Source organism: Myotis daubentonii, chromosome 3, assembly GCF_963259705.1.
Source record: "Myotis daubentonii chromosome 3, mMyoDau2.1, whole genome shotgun sequence".
Classification (NCBI taxonomy): domain Eukaryota; kingdom Metazoa; phylum Chordata; class Mammalia; order Chiroptera; family Vespertilionidae; genus Myotis; species Myotis daubentonii.
In genome coordinates, this window is record NC_081842.1 from 27,400,574 (window position 1) to 27,423,104 (window position 22,531).

The 22,531-nt window shown below is 37.5% G+C and overlaps 1 pseudogene; it reads right to left on the minus strand.

Moving 5' to 3' along the window:
* The window catches only part of LOC132229149 (PMS1 protein homolog 1-like), a 37,912-nt pseudogene extending 27,425 nt beyond the window's left edge, over positions 1–10,487 (minus strand).
* Between the last annotated feature and the right edge of the window lie 12,044 nt (positions 10,488–22,531).

Sequence of the window (22,531 nt, forward strand, 5' to 3'; positions counted from 1 at the left end):
GATTCTTTAAGAAGAGGAAGAAGAAAAAGGAACTCTTACCATTTGCCACAGCATGGATGGAACTGGAGAGCGGATAAATACCACATGATCTCACTCATTTGTGGAATATAATGAACAACATAAACTGATGAAAAAGGACTGATCCAGAGATGGAGAGGCATTGATTGGATTGTCGGGCTTTGGAGGGAGGGGAGGGGAAGGTGGGGGTAAGGGGGAAAGATCAACCAAAGGACTTACATGCAGGCATATAGGCCTAACCAATGGACATGGACAATGGGGGGAGGGTGAGGGCATGAGTGGGGGGGGGATAGAGGGTAACGTGGGGACAAGGACACATATGTAATATCTTAATCAATAAAAAAATATATTAATAAAAAAAGATTGATAGAGTTCCAATGAGAATCTTTATAGGCTTACTTTTTAAATGTTTAACTTGATGAATTTATTATTAGATTAATATAGATTAATAGATGTTTAAAATAGCCGCAATTACTGAAAAGAAAGAATACAAAGTGTAACAAAAAATATATATTCACTTTAATAATTGTTCATTCCATAATGAGTTAAATCTGGAAAGAAAGAAGCATCAATTGAGCTATCTGAAAAAAAATGTGTATACATTGTTGGGAGACACCCTATAGATGCATACAATGTGTTAAAGTTCATTTTAAAATGTTAAAACGGACTCGTGCTTCAAAAAGCAGGATATTGAGACAGGAGCCATTATGAATGCATTTTGTATGGGAGTTGGCATTCATATGTCACACATCTGAGATTATAAACCTCACTATTTAGAGCTGCTTTATCAACTTCCAAATTATGTACATGCCCTTTTGATATTCTTCTAAAGGAAATCTAAAGTGAAATGGAAGATATTACACCGTGTGGATCCATTGATGTCAATATTTGTTGCAGACTTGTAGGATATGCATGGGAAAGAGAAGTCACTAGCATGTAAATATAAATGTATGTGTTATGGGTTATGCAACACGTTCAGGTTTGTGCAACTAACTGTGTAGTGCAATCTTGACTGATTTCATTAGGTAAAATCTTGCAGTTTTAGGATGGATTCCCAGAGAAGCTGATTTTTATTTGAGGGCACACAATTTATCTGAGAGGTAACTCCTAAAACACTCTTGAGATAGTGGGGGAGTGATTCGGAGAGGAGGGAAGGAAGCCAGTACATGTGGTTAATGAGCAAATCCCCGCTGTGGGCAACTGAGACTCAACCTCACTGGGACTTCTGGGAAAGTATATTAATCTGACTCTGAGTTTTCCCACTCTAGGGCAAGGAATCTGAAGTGCTTCTCCACTAACTCTCATCAGTGATTTTTGCGGATGCTGCTCAGGTCATTAATTCCCTGTCATCTTTGGATTCAAGGACTGAGAGCGATTTTGTAGTCAGTAAAAAGATCTTAGGCAAGAGGTGTTTGTGCTTTAAGCAGAAGCCATTGACATTTAAGAAACATGATATTTCATGACATGTAAAGAACAACATGTAAAAGATCAGTGTCTGCTAAAGAAAATGGGCAGCACGTTGACAGCATCCAATCTCGACACAATATAAAGTTATTTTGTTGATGTTTACAATTCAAACAATGCAGACCTGTCAGTCATTATCACCAACAGATTCAACAACATTCTCACCAAGGAGAGCAGATTCCCCGAGTTTGGAGAAAGAAATTCAACACATAGAAGTTTAGCTTTTGTGCTAAATAACATTTTAAATCAGTGCTAGAAATGGTTCATTACATTCTAAAAGGGTGATAGGATAATTAGTTCCTAATAGTGGATAAGTGTTTTTCTTGCTGTTCAAATCCATTTTCCTTCCTGTTGTAAAATTACTCTTTTTGTTTTTTCTTTCTGATTTTACTCTCATGCAGCTCCAGGGGTAGTGCCTGCAGTTTAAGGTGGGAGGAGAAGCCCACTCATCAGTAACTCTTGACCTGACCATGTTGGCTTTGGGAAGGAGCTTTATACCCGATACCAATCAATGAGAATTAATCCCAGGGCTTTTGTTCAAATGATAAAAACAATCACCTGTTTCTCTCGGGAGTTGAAACCGGGAGCTGGGATTTAAGATTCATTAGCCAAGTTGACATGAGTCTGAAAATGACACTAAGACAAACCTAAGGGATAAACATTTTAAAAAGACCAGGTTCTGATTTCATTGTTTGAATCCTGAGGTTGAAACTCATTTAAACTCTGAGATGCAGGTCAGACCCACCCCTGGATTGTTAAGTGATGTAAACTAAAAATGTTCTTTATATTACTAACCAGTTTAAATTGAGTTTTACATTAGTTAGAATTATTACAATATAGGAGAAAGGGAAATTAGATCTATTCCTTGTATTATTATTTCTATATTTTAATTTCTAAATTGAAGATTAAATGATTATTTACATTTAGATATCCACTAACAACTGTAACAGCTAACAAACCAAAATCCACTGAAAAACAAACTAAAAGTGTTCCTAGAAAAATTATGGAAGGGCATTTCTATAATTAGAATTTTGGAAAGCCTTTCTGTGCCTGATTTTGAAGATAGTAACATAAGGAAAAATATTGTATTTAAAAATGTTTAACTTCAAAAGATGCTATGAATAAATCTGAAAGATAAATCTGAGGAAAACATTTTAAAAGTATAAACTTCTAATTCCATTAGGATAAAAAGCTACAAGTCAAGAAAAAATGAACTGACTACATATAAAAGTGAGCCATTTATGTTAAAAGAAATATAATAGTAGATAAATCTATAAATAAAGACAAATCTAAGTATACTAATTAATTTAAAATAATTAAAAGATTATATTTTAACTTCTAGGATTATTAACATTAACACAAAATTCACACAATTATGACAGAGTTTGTGAAAAAAATCATTTTTAGAGGATATACAATATGCTATAACCATTTAAAACAATTAAATAATATATTGTATGTCAAAATATAACATATCCAAAATCTAATAAGCATGTCTACATTTGAAAAATTTCAAATGGAAGTTCTTGTGATAATTAAAAAATGTTCAATTCACTATTGCTGATAATAGCAAAAATATGTAAAGGAAGCAATAGCAAACTGTATTTTATAGTACTTTACTATGTTTGCAAAAAATTCAGGAACATATAAAATAAATAATAGTGATTATTTTGCAAATTATGAAATGATGACATACTTTCATTTTTGTGTATGTGTTACTATAATTTTTAAAATTATAAGTATCATGTGACAGTTTAAATAATTGTTTTATATATACTTTTATGTATTTAAGTTTTATTTTTAAATACTATAATTTTACAAAAATTTCTATATCACTTTTTGAAATGGTATTGATCATAATTCTGGGTTGATAAAGATTTCTTTACAGTGATCACATACTCCTTCCTATTATCTTCCTAATGTGTTAATGAGTGGGTTTGTGTGAGGTGCCTGTGTGTGTGCATGTGTGTGTGTGTGTGTGTGTGTGTGGTGTGTTACCACTCATGAGATTTTTTTGGAATCAGATATCCTATCAGTGAAATTTATGAGATATTACTCTGTTGTCTGTTGGATACAGAGATTAAAGATACCATTGTGATTTCTTTTATTGTGATATTTGTTTTTTGTTTATTGTATATATTTCTGAAAATTTAGGATGTTTTCCTCTTTTTACATGTTTTGACTTTTTATGATGTTGTGCCTTAACTTCACTCCTTTCTTCACGTTTTTCTTTCCTTCTGTTTTTTTTTTTCTTTCTTAAATTTTCTGGGAGCTGGAAATAGGTGGGTATTTTAAAAAGATTCATTATTTCATTAAATCTGGAAAATTTTTAAATGATTTATTTGTTCATATTTTCCCCTCCATTCACTCTTTTCCCAAGATAGTCAGATTGATAGATGGAGTCTACAGAGCATAGAGCTTTGGAAGGGCTTCCTCACACCCTGGCTTTGTGATGAATTCAGAGGGAAGTATTGACAAGGGCTCAAAGCCTGGTGATCGCCTCCACTGGGAGCTCCGATGGATCCCTTAGGCAGCAGCACCTCTGTTTCCACAAAGCTGACCCACAGAATCACACTGGGACTTTCAATTTCCCACAGGCCCCGAATTTCCAGCCCTAGGGCCAGCCGGAAATTTATCTCAGAGTGGTCTCTGATTTCTGCTGCCTTAAAAACCCACTGTCCAATCACTTTTCCTTTCTGTTCCTATTCTACCTTGACAGTATTTCTACCTCAGGAGTACAAAACCTCATGTTGCTCCTTTTCTCCCACAGTAGTAGTCAATTTTTCATCAGAAAAAAAGAGGCCCAGAACTTATATGGATAGAAGCCTCTACCACCTTCAACTTGACAGTGGAACACTTTGCTTTCACTATTAAATGCAAGTTTAAAAAGTCCGTTTCTGTCAACTCCAATCTAAAGAAACAAGTCAGGCAGCACTGCTGGGACTTTGTTTCTTTTTTCTATTTCACATGTTCATTTGTGAGAACAAGAGCGTGTGTGCTTGAACAGGAAAATTAGGCAATAGTTGGAAGTGTTCTTTCTAAATTATTATATGCCACTTGATATAGGTATGTATAATATCTATATACATATACATGTAAAATAATAACTACAAAAATAGCAAAAAAGCTTCTTTATTAAATATCAGTATTTATAAATTAGATATGATATATTCACCAGCATCTCTAAAAATGTATATATTATAAGGATAACTCTTAGAATAAATTATGAATTGACAAATTAATGAATTTTTCTTTAAAATGTCTAATTGCAGTCACAACCAGATGTCAATTTTGAAGTGGAATTTTATCTGTAGTCATAGCTCCACTGTCAAATAAGTAACTTTGGTTTTAAAAACAGGAAAAATATTAATTTATAAAGCATTTATTTTTGTTAGGCATTGTGTTAACCAAACTGACATGTGCTCTTATAGAAGTTTGTTGTAGCATAGAAGCATACAAATTATAACTAAGGCAGAGGCCTGGTGCACGAATTTGTGCATTGGTGAGATCTGGCTGGCCACCCAATCAGGGCCAATTGGGCCAGGCCGCCTGGGGGGAGGGGCCTTGAGCAGTTGGTTGGCCTGCCCTGCCCCTGGTTGTACACCCAGTCAAACTCCTGGTCAAGGGGACAATTTGCATATTAGCCTTTTATTATATAGGATATGATTAATCTACACTAATAAAAGAGAAAAATGGTAATTGGCGTACGACGATACCCTTTTCATTGGCTAATCAGGGCTATATGCAAATTAACTGCCAACTATGATTGGCAGTTAACTGCCAACTAAGATTGGCAGTAAACTGCCAACTAAGATTGGCAGTTAACTGCCAACTAAGATTGGCAGTTAACTGCCAACAAGATGGCGGTTAATTTGCATACGTAGGCACAATGCAGGGAGGCGAAAGGGAAAGTAGGAAGAAGCCCCCTGCCACTGACAGTGATCGGAAACCCAGGGGGGAGCTAAGAGCTGGGGGGCAGGGCAAAGGCGGCCCTGGGGCCGCCTTTGCCCTGCCCCCCAGCCATGATTGGAGAATCAGGTGCCTTTTCCGCCCTGGCCAGCGATAGCAGGAAGTAGGGGTGGAGCCAGCGATGGGAGCTGGACACGGTCGAAGCTGGCAGTCCTGGGAGCTAGGGGTCCCTTGCCTGGGCCTAAAGCGGAGCCCACGATCGCGGGGCCACTGCAGCTGCGGGTCCCCGATGCCCGGGCCGGATGCCTCAGCCAGAGGCGTCCTGCAGGGGCAGGGGCGGAGCCTGCAACCACGGGGAGCTGGGGGTCCCCTGCCCAGGCCTGACACCTCTGCTGGAGGCCTCAGGCCTGGTCAAGGGGCCGATCCGGTGATTGGTGATCGGAGGGTGATGAGGGTCAACTCCTCTGGCCGAGGCATCAGGCCTGGGTGGGGGGCGGAGCCGGGGATTAGGGGGATGTGATGGTCCCCTTGCCCAGGCCTGAAGCCTGGGTCAGAGGCATCAGGCTTGGGCGGGGGGTGGAGCAAGCGATCAGAGGGAGATGGGGGTCCCCTGCCCAGGCATGATTCCTGGGCCAGAGGCCTCAGGCCTGGGCGGGGGCCAGAGCCAGTGATCGGGGGGAGATGAGGGTCCCCTGTCCAAGCCTGACACCTCTGGCGGAGGCGTCAGGCCTGGGCAAGGGGCCGATCAGGCGATCGGAGGGTGATGGGGGTCTACGCCTCTGGCTGAGGCATCAGGCCTGGGCAAGGGACAGAGCCAGCAATCGGAGGGGTCTGGGGGTCCCCTGCCCAGGCCTGATGCCTGGGCCAGAGGCATCAGGCCTGGGCTGGGGGCAGAACCAGTGATGGGGGGAAATGAGGGTCCCCTGCCCAGGCCTGACGCCTCTGTCAGAGGCGTCAGGCCTGGGCAAGGGGCCGATCCTGCGATTGGAGGGTGATGGGGATCAACGCCTTAGGGCTCCCAGTATGTGAGAGGGGGCAGGCTGGGCTGAGGGACACTCCCCCCCACACACACACACCCAGTGCACGAATTTCATGCACTGGGCCCCTAGTATTTTAATAATATATAATCTATATACATATAGCATAAACATTGATATATATATACATATATAGACTATATACATATATGTAAAGTTATAAAGAAAAGATACATTATTCTAAATGTATAAAAACCTGTACAAATTGGAGACATTTGTGCTGTGATTTGAATTTTAGTAGGTACTACTTAGGGTAGAAATCTGTACATTTTAAAATATTTTTTTCTTTTAAAATTACAGTTGATATATAATATTATATCAGTTTCAGGCATACAACATAGAAATTAGACATTTATATAATTTACAAAGTGATAGCCCCAATAAATCTAGTACCCATCTGACATCATACAGAGTTATTAAGATATTATTGACTTTATTCCCAAGTAGGCAACACTTGTACTTCTTAATCCTTTCCCTCTTATCATCCATTTCCTCAACCCCTCTATATGCCAGTTGTCAAAATGTTCTCTGTATCTAGAACAGATTTTTCCCGTTTAGTTTGTTCACTTATTCTTTTTGTTAGAAAAGACCCATTAACTTTGTATGAGTATTAGATTTTGAAGAAGAAAATACCTCAGACTATCTAGACATCATACACATAAAAAGTAGCTCATATCTCTTAACTTTACAACCACTAGTTTAATGAAATCTACCTGCCATCAGATTCCTAGTAAAACTGATTAGGGAGAATTTGTGCTTACCTTGGGTGTAGCCTGTAAAAATTTTGTTAAAAATTAATAAGTCTCTTTAATACATTTTAAATATGTTTTTGGTAGGCATAGTAACAATCTAGCGTCTCTAAAATCCTTCTTTTATGCAGATGATTTTTTTTTTACAGCCTAACAACACTAATCAAGCAAATAAGGTTTGTGGTGTAGGAATTCTTTTGCTAGGTAATTCCCATAATCTTGTCAAATTACTTTAGTTCCCTTTATAGTCATTTTTCTAGTTTATTTTGTTTCCTGAGCATATTTTTTAAAGTGAACAAAAGTTTCTCGTTGTGTTAAAAGTGGAGTTTCTAAGTTTCAAGGCTGCCATGTTTTTATAGCAGCTTTTGCAGCTCTATCAGCAAAATTATTGCTCTTAGAAACTTTGTCCTCCTGCCCTGTGTGAGCTCTATAATGCATTACTGATATCTGAACAGGCAATTATAAAGTTTCTAAGAGAGGAGCTATAAATTTTTATGAGATATTTTAATTCTCATTATAGTAGAAAACCTCCTATTAAAAATTATCTCTGTGGCATGACAGACACCAAAGATACATTATATTTATATAATTGTGATGTATATATTCATATTAAATGCAGAATCAAGAGCTGCGGCTGTAGTGACTACTATTAACTCTTCTGTTTGTACAGATAAAGCATAGCTTCAAAGGTATTATGAAAACTCACCACAACACAGAGAGCCTTAAGTGGGCCATTTTTATCCCAAGTTCATGATCCATCAGTAAACACTATCAAATATGCATTATGAATTTCAGACAAATAAGGTCATATTTTTCAAAATCTTGGATCTGCAGAGCTGGAGAAGACATTATAGCCACTTTTCAGTTTTTCCAAAGCCTCTTCAGATTCTAGAATCCAGACCAGAAGGTCTGGGAAATTATCATGCAGTTGTTCAGTCAGAGATTCATTTCTTTTCTTATATGAAAGCTGGAATTCACTATTTATAATACTAGACTAGTCTCAAAAATTGTCTATATTTTTAAATAACTAGACAATATAGTAGGAAAGACCCAAAACCTGCAAGTCTACTTTGCCATAAATACTGGACTCCTTCATAAGCAAAAGCAAATAAGAATTTAGAGTGGTCCATTAGAGGAACATGATGGGAAGAAGGAAGGAAGGAAGGAAGGAAGGAAGGAAGGAAGGAAGGAAGGAAGGAAGGAAGGAAGGAAGGAAGGAAGGAAGGAAGGAAGGAAGGAAGGAAGGGAGGGGAATGAAGAGAGGGAGGGAGTGGGGAGGGAAGAGAGAAAGAAAGAAGGAGAGCAAGAAGGGGAGGAGGGACGGAGGGAAGGAAAAATGGAGGAAGAGATTGCAGAGTAGATTAGTTACAGAGATCCACTTTGCAAACAATAGTGCCAAAGTCAGAAATCAGAATAGTTCAGAATATTTCCAGGGTTAGGAACTACAGAGATTAACTTCCAAGATCTTCTACAAATCTATATAGCGGGACCATCTTTACTAAATTCATCATCCTCCTTTACCAGAAGTGTGGGAGCATAGGTAATAAGGTAAGTTCCCCTTTTTAAATTCTTCCTTTTTTTTTATTTTTGAAGTAATCAGTTTTATTTCTTTTAATTGGGCACTCAACAAATAATACTGTTTTACACGTAGGCATAACCTATCCTTCTGGTAAGCTATTTCTATTGGTTCTACGTGTCAAATTAAACCAGTATCATTATTCCCTAGAGTTTTGATGCTTCTATTTGTTTCTGACCAGGGTGCTTTTCCTGGTCAATATGAGACTGTCACTCTTTGACATGCTCCCGGTGTATTATTGTTTTTTGTTGTTGTGTGTGTTTTTTAATAAGGCGCACAATAACCAACTGAGGAGACTTTTCCCAAAAAAGTTCCACAAACACTCCACCCAGAGTTCAAAATATGATAGCTTTTAAATCGCAGCACAGGTCTCTCCTGTAAATTCTCCTAGATTTACAGGAAAATCAAGAAAAAGTAATAATGTGTGTTATTAAGAGGACCTGCTTGTATAGGAATAGTGGTGGAAAAACAAAAGGTAGAAAGCTGACTCAAACTACTAACAACCTGTGTTGATCTTTACCAAATGGAATGGAAGAAATATCTGAGAAAATTACAGGATGAGTCATACCAAATATTTATCACAAGAGGCAAGGATGAATTAGCCTGATTTAGAAAAAGTTATTGACATGTATGGTTCACAACTTTCACTTCCACGGTTTCCTCAATCTGTCAATTCTGAGCCATTTGAAAATTATCTCATAGCTGAGAATTTTGTCCTTCTAGGCTTTTCTGTTTCTCTTTTTTTCTATAATTCCTGCATCCTACAGAGTTTTTCCCCCCATAATCCTTCTAACATCTTTTCCTCTTGCAACAGTGACATACAATATCCCTTTTTTTCATTTTTTGCCTTTATAAATTGCACAGAGTAGGGATTATTCCCATTAGTAAGAAATCCTGTCTGAGCAGCCAGTGTAGCAGTCTTGAAGTTTTTTTATTTTTGGTCTTTCTCTAGATTGCCTGAAAACTGAGTACCTGATGCCAGGATTAGAGTAATTATCTGTCTTTACCATCCTTCATGTTAACTTGGGTTTGGGTAGTCTACAAGAGAATTCAGACAAAGATTGATGAAACTAGAGAATGATTTTGATCTGTCCCATGGTCCATGCCAGTGAATGTTGAGCTGCAACAAACTGCTAATGGAAATCAATAGGGAACTCACCCATCATGTCAGTACCCCACTGCATCTTCTCCCAGCTTAGCTTTACTAAAAGGCTTCAAGTACTGCCATTAGCAACTCCTCCTGATGGGTTTCTAATGTCCTTAGTCCTTCCATGGTCATGGGAGGCAGTAGGTAATCAGCTATCCTTTGCCACAGTATCCCTTGTTGTCATGATCTTGTGGACCCCAATGTTCTTGCCTCATCAAAAGAGCAAAGTCTGCTGGTAGCTGAAGTCCATGAGGTAGCAATCCATGAATGGAGCTATAACTGCTTTGAAGAACTTCAACAAAAGCAACAGAATCCTTTACATGACTAATATGTATTCCTGAGAAAGGCATGTGGATACTGAGGAATCCTAGACAGCTTCTCAGCTTTGCTCATGATCCAAATAGGAAGGGCTCCTTTTACATGCATAGGGCCAAGAAAAATGAAAATTAATGGCACTGTCATTTTCATCAGCTTACTACCTTGTTTATTTACCTTAGTTCAACTACTCTCCATCCTGTTATCTTCTTATGAAGGTATAGTCTTTTATCCAAGTTTTTAATTATTCCCGGATTGTGCTCTTTCATCATGTCTCCTTCTTCATTAAAAACTGTATGAATGATGAGACTCCTAGAGATGAAATATAGGCCCTCACATGAAGTGGACTCAGGGTTAGGCCATCAGCCATACATGCCATGTCTTCAAATAGAGCAGCCAGTTCATTACCGGCTAACTCTAACCAGAGTTGTGCTCTCATCCATCCCAAAGGGGATATCAATGCTAATTTATATAAATTAAAAGAACTGTCTTTAGGCTGCTGCAATACTGGATTTTCATATACCCATTCCAAATGTGAATAGCTCCTTAAGAGGCACACTAGCAGGCAAGATTCCTGGCTTCCCATGTTTCCAACCATAGATGATTTTCATTGGATTCTAGAGTCATATTCCTCATGCTTTTTCAATATTAAAGTCTTGGATTTGGAGAGGGTGGTTCACCTGGTTAGTATTCCAAAAGTTTGGAGCTTTAGATAAAAGATATATATATATATATATATATATATATATTTTTTTTTACCTGACTGTTGTGTGAGCACTATTAGCCAGGCTATTTACTTCAGAAACTAACATAGAACCTCTCCAAAAAGATAGAAGAAAAATAAAGTTTTATTATTGAACAAGCATTAAACCAGAATGTAATGCTCATCACATTCAATTGCAAAGAGATTGCCAAAACAGAAAGCTCACCCTTTCCTACAGCCGAGCAAATACAACCCATTACATACATGTTTTCAAGATAAACAATAACTAGTCCTTCACATAATAGAACTTGACAGCACCATTTGTCACACTTATATCCAAAATTCACTTGGTAATCAGCATGAACACTGGCATTACCTAATTGGCTTTATGTTTTTTTTTTTATCATGCCAGAGTCTTGTATCTGGCCAGAGAGAATGAAGCAAATGATTTTGGACTTTAGCGTGGAGTTTGTGTTCATCTAGTGAAGATCCAAAGAGATTGGAGATTTACTGTTGCTATGGGTACCCTCAGTGCTCTATAGTCATCCACTGTCTTTAGTAGCACAGTGTGTTTAGGATGGGGGTTGCTCAGCCAGAAGTTCTTTCCCCAATGTCAACCCTTGGCATTTGTCTTCTCTTTGCACTGTGCCTCATAGAGAATATCTGTCTCTTGCGGTGCTCCCAGCTGTATTTGATGGTTATTTTTACACAGAACATGTTAGCTTGCTGGTGAGTCTGATATTTGGCTTAAGCTTGGTGTTTAAAAGACACTGTGTCCCTGAGCATAGCATATGTGACCTTCACAATTATCTTGCTCTTCTTCAGCTATAATATTGGGTTTAGCACATATTTCTGCCCATCCTCATGGGTAGAGAGATTTTTTTCAGTCTTTCTACAACTGCAGTGAGTTTTCAGAGTACCTTAAGGGCAACAGTTTTTGTTAAAGGGCAAAAAAACCATTGTCCTCTTCCTTAATATTATGGCTTTCTTTTCTTTTCTTTTTAATCTTATCCTAACAGTACTTTCATACAGGTGATCAATATTGCATTGAATAAATGTTTTCTCCAAGTTTATCAAAGCTTCCATAGCAGTTGTTTTAGGGCCAAAAAGAACAGCTTTTAAAAAAAATGAACATAATTTACAGTTGCTCTTCATATTGCAAAAGCACTTGTTTTCAATAGTAAAAACAAAGAAGATGGGTCCAGAGCTGCACTGTTTCCAGTTCAGCCTCAGGAGGAAAACATTCTCAGGATTCTCCCTAGCCACAATTCTTATAACAGGTTTTTAATCTTTTTTTTCCCATTTAAAAATATTTATATTTTGATTTGAGAAAAATCAAAGTCCATGTAACCATGTGAGGGTTTCATCACAGCCTGTACACATGTATGAGAAAATGAAATTCCATGATAGTATAATCAATTTGTGTGAATGGAGATGTAGCCAAACATTTGCAAAATTGGTCTGTAGCTCAGCAACAATCCCACTGAAGCCTTGTGTGTCATTTACGGAACTACTTATGTACTTGGGATCTTATTCAGCATCTAGAAGTAAATCCATTGTTTGTATCATCACTGGAATTTCTATGAGTAGTTTTTATCCAACATTCTATTTGCTGCCAAAAATTCCATTTCTTATTTTAATTCACTTTCTTGACTTTGGTTCTTATTGTAAAATATCCTTTCATATTTTTTCCTCTCATGAAACAGCTTTCATTAAGTACAAGTATATACTTAACAGCAATTATGTTTTATTCATTTCCTTGAGGAACTCAAGTTAAATATCATTATAATTTGTAATTATATTGCTTCCCCTACATGATTATTATATACCCTTGGGACTTGTTGATCTGTCCAAGTCCATCTGGCATTATTGGATGTCTCGTCATATATTAAATCATACTAATTTCATCAAATATATTAGCATGGTGTGTAATATCTGATGCCATGAATCAAGACATTTCTTAGTGGTTATTTTCAATAGTAGACATGAGTTTAATCTAATTATGTAAATGTATACCACTAACAAATATCTGACTCGATAAAATATTACGCATAAACCATCCTGTAATATTAAATATTGTTAGACTTCTGCCTCAACATAAGGTGTTCACCATTCTGGGTGAATACACATGTGAGAGAATTGAGATTCAGAAATAAATACAATCTATAATAATAAAATCATAATATGCTAATTAGACTGGATGCCCTTCTGGATGTCTTTCCAGGGCTATTGCTGCTAGGGCCAGGACTGCTGCCGGGGCTGCTGCCTCGGCCCCTAGAGCCCCTTGGCTTGAATTTCATGCATCAGGCCTCTAGTTATTAATAAACTTTGGAAGATATTGAACTGAAATTTAAAATAACATGCTAAAATATGTAGAACAACACATTTGAACTATTGACTTACTTTTAATTACTAATTAATGTATGCGGCAATTACAGGGAGTTCCAACACAACATCCTTAATTATATAAATATATATTTTTTCCTTTATTGCTGCAAATTTGACCAGATGCAATATAAGTATCTGGGAATATCAGAAGTGATGTGATCTTTTCTTATTTGAAAAGGTATTTCCTTTTGTTGTCAGTAGATCACCCTTTTTACTCTATATTTTGTTCATTTGACATATCGTAAATGTTAATAATACTTCTGAGCAAGTTTACTATATACACACATATTAGTTTATGTTATGTCTAACATAACAATGAAAGACAAAAATAATTGATTAATGGTATTTTGAGAACTTGGTAAGTAATGTAGGCATTTATTCAGTGCATATGTTTTGCTTGCCACCACATATGACATGTCATGCCAGACAGTGATAATACAAACATGAAAACTGAAATGGTCTTTCAAGGATTGTAGAATTCAATGGGGCTATAAACATTTTCCCCTAGAGGAAACTATAAAATACTATGAAATTTAACTCAATAAAACAGGTTATATTTGTATTTTTTATTTATTTATTTATTTATTTATTTATTTATTTATTTATTTATTTATTTATTTATTTTGAGTGTACCAATGGTTTGGCACTGACTTTTACTTATTTATTTTTCTTTAGTTTTTAATTTTTTTCTATCATCATTTATTCCTGTTCCCTCTTCCACCTCCACTGCCATTCCCAATCATCACCCAGTTATCTGTGTACCTGAGTTCTTTCTCTCTTTTTTTTTTCTTTTTTGCTCAATCCCTCTGCTCTTCCCAACACCCTCCCTCCTCCGGAGCTCTCTGTCTGCTATCTATGAGTCTGTCTCTATTTCACTTGTTAGTTCAGTTTGTTCATTGAAGTTCACATAGGAGTGAAATTATAGGGTACTTGTTTCTCTCTGACCTGCTTATTTTACTTAGCACAATGTTCTCCAAGTCCATCATTGCTGTCACAAAGGGTAATCTTATTGTTACATTGTTTGTTCTGATTCCAAGATTACCAACCTGAGCATTTTTCTAACAAAATAAAATCCAAAGTAATCATTGAGTAAGTCACTAAGAGAATGTACCTTTCATCTATTATGGGATTAAATATCAACATTGGCCATCACTTTTTCAAATATTTGGGTAATAAAACAAACAATTTGAAGCCGAGTGATGACTTCATTTGTCTTTACTTGTCTCACACCTGATTTTAGAGAATTATATGTGATTCAGGAGGTTACAGGTAAACCTCTGGACAATGTGAGACATCAGCAACATGGCAGATGTCCAGAAACCTAGAAGAAGCTAACCTGGACTAACCTGGAGGAAGACATACACTTTAACTATATTATATGTGTAAAGCTTTTATTTGTACATTTATGATATATGATATATCATGTTAAAAAGGACTTTTTTAGGAGAGTAAGACATCAGTTTTGAAAGAAAACAAAGTTTCTAACTTTGGCTGTGACTCTGAATACAGCTATCACTTTGCTAAGTAGATGCTAGAAATTCTTAAAACTGGCAATTCTCAAACACTGATTATTTAGGAGTAGGGAGGGAGATGTTTGTGGACTTTGTATCCTTAAAATGAATTGTCATTATCAACATTTGATATTGCACTCAGCAATGGTGACTGGATCCCAATAAGTCATCTGTATTTTTGTCTAAACTTTCATTAATATAATCTACCAATCTACAATTCACCATTGCTTCATTTGTACTTATCATTGTGTAGATTCTGACCTAATATTTAATCTCCTGGACCTTTTTTGAGATTTCCCCTGTGCTCTATCAGCCTTTGGGAGGTATATGTCACAGAAAAAATAGCTGAGTCATTCATTCACACTCCTCATGTGGAAAGTACACTGCACTGGTCTAAGATAAAAATATTTTATCCCAACCACCGATTTTGTTACTTAGGAGCTGTAGGAACTGACACAAAAGAAACTCTCAAATTTCTGTTCCATCCTTAGCAAAATGAGATGAATAATACATTTTTCAAAATAACCTGCCACATTAATGTCACCATAAATATAACTCTATCCTTTGCTAATATAAAAAGCCTGACTCTGCCACAGAACCAAATCAGTCAATGGTAAACTGACACCAAGACACTTAAAAAACTAATAAAAAATTCCAGCATCAGGACTTTGTTCTCTACACTTTGTTGTTTTTCATAATGTAGAAAATGCTTCTACATAATTGAGTTAATATTTTATAAATCAAGGTAATGTATAAATCAAGAAAATATTTTATAAATCAAGGTATTTGCTTATTCATAGTCCATCTACTTCCAAAAAGCAAATGAGTGGATGCTTCATAAAATGTAATACAACAAGATTAGATAGTATTAATAAAACATAAAGACAATTTGTAAAGAAGGAGAAAAAGAAATGTAGGACATTTTGATGGCAGAATTGTGCAACAACCAACCACAAATTATCTCTGAGTTGTATAGAAGAGGGATATAACCCTGAAGCCTAGGGTTCCATTTTTAAATTGCATATGAAAGGCTAATTAGTATATATATATAATTTTCTGGGATTTCAGTTCCACATAGTAAGATTCTCAGTGCCACAACAGTCACTTCTTTGGGAAGTTGCCAGCAGTTTGGGTAATGAAAGCTCACAAGACACTAGTATATATTGTGTAAGGTGTGTAAGGCTTGGGCTTTGTTTGCAGCCAGGATGCCAGCTGACTCTGCCCCTTCATCACCGCTATGACCTTGGGAACTTATTATTATCTATATGCCTCTTTTTCAGTACCTGCAAAGAGCCTGGAATGTCTACCTCACAGTGTTGCTTTGAAGAATAAACGTGTCAATATATGTCAAGTACTTAGAACAGTGTTTGCTCATAGAAACTGATCAATATCAATGTTGGCTTTTCTTTTTATAAATTGTGATAGTGATTTTCTTTTAGAAAAGTCCTCAAAATAGATACCCTAGTAAAACAAATATATTGATTACCTACACACTGCTCAGAAAAATCCTGTGAGGTCATTTTTAAAATGGGTGCAGGTGCAGTCAGCTAGATATGTTTTAGTGATATAAGATGCATGTATTATCTTGATTACAATTTTGAAAAAAGGGGAGGCAATTTTCTTACTATAAAGAGAGTAATCAGTGTGAGTGTGTGTGTGTGTGTCTGTGTGTGTGTGTGTGTGTGTCTGTCTGTGTGTGGGGGGGGCAGTCATGAGGAGATAACGTATATAATGCCTTTCCTTCTCCTTCTAATTCCTGTTCCTACATATACAGGTTTAAGAAATTGAATGATTGAGGCCACACTTACTGGAAATTTTTCTGTAGATGAAAGTGATTGCCTTATCTGAACCATAATGTCTATTATTAGATGTTATTCCAGGAAATCAAAATATTGGAGCTAATTTAAGACAGAGCATCTTGAGAGGACTTGAGCCAGTTCTCAGAGGAGCTGCCATAGCAATTGTAAGCAGTGCATGCTCTCAACCAGTAGTTCTAAACTATAGATGCTGAGGAGATCTTATTCAGAGCACAAGGCCAGTTGGAGTGTAGAAGCCTTGTTCAGAGTTCGCTGGATATCCAAGGTCACTCAGAGCATGGGGATATTAATACCAGTGTCCAAGGACGATACACAGGTGCAAGAGCAAGGCCACCGTAATCTGTATGTACACTGTGCAAGCATGCCCTTCTATAACCCAAAAGAATGAGGTCACCTTTTGCAAATAGGCCTCTTTTGTCTAAGTAGTATGACGTTGTACTGACCAACCAGTGAGGCTGCTTGGTAAGGCTAGCTCCTATGTTAGGTGCTGCTACATTATGGAAAAGATGAGTTATTGACTAGCTGGCAGCGCGCAGCTGCTCAAATAATGGCTGTGGGTACAAAAGCTGCTGCTACTGTGTAGGAAAGAGATATTGCTACAGAGCTGGTGTACGGCTATGTGCTGTGAAGAACTGTTTTGTCTAGTGGCTCCTTGTTAACAATAGCCACTTGACCACTGGCTCCTACAATAAAGATTCTCTTATACATCCACAACTTCTCATAGATTCTCTGTCTACTACCTGGCATTCTAGAAGGCCAAACCCTTGGCAGAGGGGCTCAGACCCGACTGTTGGCATAGTGGAGCAGAGGACAAAAGAGGAACTGAGTTCCCAACAGTTAGTACAGAGAGCAGGGTTCAAGGAGGAACTTGCTCTGACAGATGCAAATTTGAATCATCTGATGAGTTTTTAAAAATCGGATGCTTAAGCACACTGACAAATATTTTCATTTAATTGATCTAGATAACCATAGGGATACTGCTATTTTCAAAAGCTGGGGTAGAGCCAAAGACTCCTTTCCTGAGTGACTTATACTCATGAGGGTAATGGAAGCAAAAACTGATTCAAGAACAACTTTTTTTTTTTCTTTACTTTTTACTTTCAGCAACAGACACCTACACTTTCACTTTGCCTGAGTAAGCAAATACCAGAGTCCTTGAGAATATCTCTGGTGAAAATAATTCTAAAAGGACAATTCTTAAAATAGTGCCAATGATATGGTAGCTTTATTTAGTATTTCAAAGTTTTTGAGTAGGGAATATCAGACATATATGTCTATATTATTTTGTATGCAACCTTAGAATTACATTTTTGTCTGAGTTAGCTGAACAATGGCTCAGTATTTTATATATGGGGTGGGGTAAAAGTGGTTTATAATTGTGAGTATGCACAATACAGTTTATTAATTAATTAATTAATTAATTAATTATTTTTCATACAAACAACCCTGTTTGGTATATATTAAAATATCATAAATCCTTACCAAAATAATTGCTCTCAGAATGTTTTCATATTGATTTGAAAATAGAAACATTTCCAATTATCCCATAACTCTTACCTTGATAGACAATACAAAACATGAAATAGCATTCCTTGGTTGATAATGATAAATCTCCAGTGATAAAGGATGGAACATTTTATAAAACTGAGTAGATGACCATATCAATTTCACCTTTACATAATTTAAGGTCTGAGGTATCTATGCAATTTCAAAGAGTTTTTGGAATAGAAAGGACACTCTGACAGGATTTTTCTTCTCTTATAAAGTGAGTAGGCTTACGTACGATCTGATGTCAAAGCCATGTTACACAGGTTTTATCAAAGAAAAGGGAGCAATTAATACAAATGGCAAAGGAAGAATTCTCTCAGAGGTAGACATTGCAGAATTGAAATTCTAAGCATCATGGTATAGGCACTTCTTGTGACACCAGAGAGGTGTTACCAGACAGAACAGCCCCCTGAGTCAGTGGGAGAGGGCTTTCCCCAAACTCCACCCTTGTCTTCTCATATACATTAATTTGACTGCGTTGTGGAAGCCAGTTTATTTAAGCATGCACCTTTATTGAAAAAAAAAGCAAAAAAGCAAAAAACAAGCAAACCTATACATCTGGCTGTTCCTTCTATCTGTTCTGTGAGAAGGCGCAGGGCCCTTCCAGGTATTCGGCACTACTTTGTCCCCCCTGGACAGACTTTTTAGGTGCCCACAGTCAGGGAGGCTGGAGTCCCAGTGTTCATGGGTTTGCAGCTGAGGCAGCTGGTTCCTGGTTCCTGGGCGTTGTGGTTGTAGGGTCCCGGCAGGTCTCTGAGGTCTCCCCGGTTGAAGGTAAGGCTGGGCTTACCTTCAACATGGCTCAGCCTCTGCGGCAGAGCTGGCCACTCCAGGAGAGATTTCAGATGCAGTAGAGGCTGCCTGGCCAGAGGAGCCTGGTCCACCAGTCCCCAAAAGTCCTGTGGAATATAGCTGCTCCTCTCTCACAAATACAGACACTCCCTGCCCGTCCACACTCTCTCCTTTCGTTCTCTCACTCACACACTCTCTTGCAGCCTGCCAACCAGTCAGTAGCCACCTTGGATCTCTCTGTTTAGTTATTTCTGCCTTGGCTAAAGAAATATAATTACTCTGTGCATTACTCTTTATATATTTATTCTTTATGGGAAATACAAAGAAATTACTGAAATGGGAAACAAATTATCTTAGGAAAAAATTTAACTTCTATATATATTCAATGATTCACTATTTGTGATTTTTTAATAGCTACTATTCAAAAATTATATTTTAAAATTCAAAACGTACTAGAAAATTATAGTAGAAAATAAAGTAAAATTTGCATGATTGTGTTTTAGAATGCTATATAATAAAAGGGTAATATGCAATTGATCCTAACGGCCCGAACGACAGGGAACGACCGATCGCTATGACACACACGGAGCACCAAGGGGCAGATGCTCAACACAGGTCAGTGTGCTTCCACAGGGGGAGCGCTGCTCAACCAGAAACCGGCTCATGGCTGGCCAGCAAGCGGTGTGGCGGAAGCCTCTCCCACCTCCGCGGCAGTGCTAAGGATGTCTGACTGCTGGCTGAGGCCCGCTCCCCACATGGGCCTAGGCCATTAGTCAGACATCCTCCCGAGGGCTCTCGGGCTTCCAGAGGATGTCTGACTGCTATCTTAGGCCTGATCCCCTGGGGAGCAGGTGGACATCCCTGGGGGCATCCCAACTGCCAGAGGGTGCAGGCCGGGCTGCGTGACACCCCTGAGTGCATGAATTTTCATGTATTGAGCCTCTACTATATTATATTTGGTTAGATGTTCATAGAAATGGAAGTTAAACAGATGTCTAAGGTGTTGTTGTTGTTTTTTAATACAAACATGAAAGATGGGAAGATTTATAAACAAACATGAAGGAAAGAAAGCAATTCTGAGTGTTGAGAGAGAATTTATAAGTTTACCTGTCTCTAACTCTCCATCTCTGGAAGTCAAGAAGTAGACATTCAAAATCATAAGGATTTGAGTAGAGGTTTTCTGGTGGAAGAGGGACAAATCTTGAAGACACCATTCCTCACTCTGACTCAGTACCCAGTACTTTGTATAACTTTCTTTTTCAACTAGCCCTCCCTTGACCCCAGAGCCTTTGGTTCCTGAACAGGATGATAACCACTGATCCACCTGCCTTTTCCAGTACACTATTCCTTGTGAGAAATGGAATAGAAGAAGGTGTTTCCTCCAGTTTTATACTCCTGCTTCTACCATCATAGTAAGGGATGAACAGTTTAACTCTTACTATTGGCTTCCTGGTCTGTCATCTGACAGCTCAGTTCTCTCTCTCTCTCTCTCTCTCTCTCTCTCTCTCTCTCTCTCTCTCCCTTTCTTTCTCTCTCACTCTCTAAATTCAGCTGAGCTCCTGACACATCCTTGAGAAATATTTGAATCTTGCACCAACACATAAAAGAAATGACAAGGCCATACCCATTTTCTCTGTTTGTAGAATATTCTAATTGAAAAGCTTTGGGAGCAAGTTAATTAATAATTGCTTTTTAAAGTTGCTGAGAAAACTGGAATAAAGCATTCTGCAAGTAGCTAATTGTTATCAGGAATGGGTCACTAATATCAAATTGCATATTATTAGAGTCAATATAACTAATGGAGACTTCTTATGTTGTTTTTAATGTTAATAGTGTTAATTCTTCAGGTGCCAACTTTGGCTGCTAAAAAAGATTCTCCCTTTCTTTCTTCAGTCAATTTCTACTTGTTAATATTTCCCAGGCACAAAACCTGTGCATTGTTATCATGTCACTCACATTTTACTTTTCTCCTGGCTGTGCAAACATACATCCTTAAGTTCAATCACTTTTCATTCTCAAAAAGCAATTTCCAAACCAAAAGTGGCTATTTTCATACTCTTGATTTGGGAATTCATCACTTTGACAGATTCTTTATAAAATGCTCCACTCCCTTCTCAATTAGGAATTTGCAGTCTCTAGGGATGTTCCTTCATGAGAAAAGTATGATAAAACGTACAGAAAGTACATTTTCCTCTGCATTCTTTTAAAAAATCCCCTGTGTATTTTCTTCCTAGGTCCTGACATTCTGGTGATATCAATGCCAGCTACAAAGCACTGTTTCTGTGGCTCAATATCTCCCACTTGTAAGAAAGCCAGCTGCTTGAAATTCCTCCAAAATAGTTTCATCAAGTTAGTGAGATTTATGGAGTACATGAGTATGGAACCCTATTGTCATCTGTGGCTGACATTATGCAATCTGCCCCCAACACCTAACAACAATCTAGGAAAGGAATCGGTCACCAATATTGTTAGAGTAAAACCATGAAACACATAATTTTTGTTTTCTGGGTTGAACTATAAATCTAGCCCAGATCTTCTTCCGATGGGCTAGAATAGAAAATTTCTCCTCAAAACACTATCTACAGAGTATTAGCAACATTGTCTTTAGAAATTTTGTTGGAAATACAGAATATTGGGTTTCACCCTGAATTTAGGGAATCACAATTTGCATTTTAACAAGATCCTTAGCGGAACTGAGTGCCCTTTAGAGATTAAGAAACTGTCATAACTTTTTGGCAGCTATTACTTAGTCATTCTGAGTTCAAGAAGTTCTTCCTCCAACAAGAAATTATCAAATGTTTCCTAATGCCTTCATTTATAAACATTAGCTCCTACCCTTCAGTGTACTCTCAATTATCATGAATAATACAAACTGATGAACTTTTTAATGAGCAAAGCCAGTTACAATGATCATTATTTTACTTTAAATTTGTGGAAATTCATGATGAACTTATATTTAACGTAGTACTACCTAGGTAATTTCCTTCTCCATTTCATTATTATTATTTCCCAATTTCGTTCTCTTCTTAAATAATTTTAAAATACTCTGTATATCATCTTGTTTATCAGAAATCTTTATTCCAAAAAATGTAATCATAAAATGATCAATGCCAGGCTGGTGTGGCTCAGTGGTTGAGCATTGACCCATGAACCAAGAGGTCTCTGGTTTGACTCCTAGTTAGGGTACATGCCCCAGTTGCCGGCTTGACCCACAATGGGGGGCGTGCAGGAGGCAACCGATCAATGACTCTCTCTCATCATTGATGTTTCTCTCATTGATGTTTCTACCTCTCTATCCCTCTTCCTTCTTCTGTCTCTAAAAATCAATAAAGGAAAACACTTTTTTAAAAATGATCAATGTAACCTATTCCTTATGTGTTAGAATCTATCCATTGCACTCTGAAAAGACTTGATAATTTTTAAAGGGTTACTTAGATCCCTGTGCCTCCAACACTCTGAGAATTCTTAGCAATGAGTGTACATCAGGGAAGTGCTTCTAATGGTTAATAAATAAATCCTACACTCAGAGACTTTAATTGAAAATGCAAAGTTCTCTA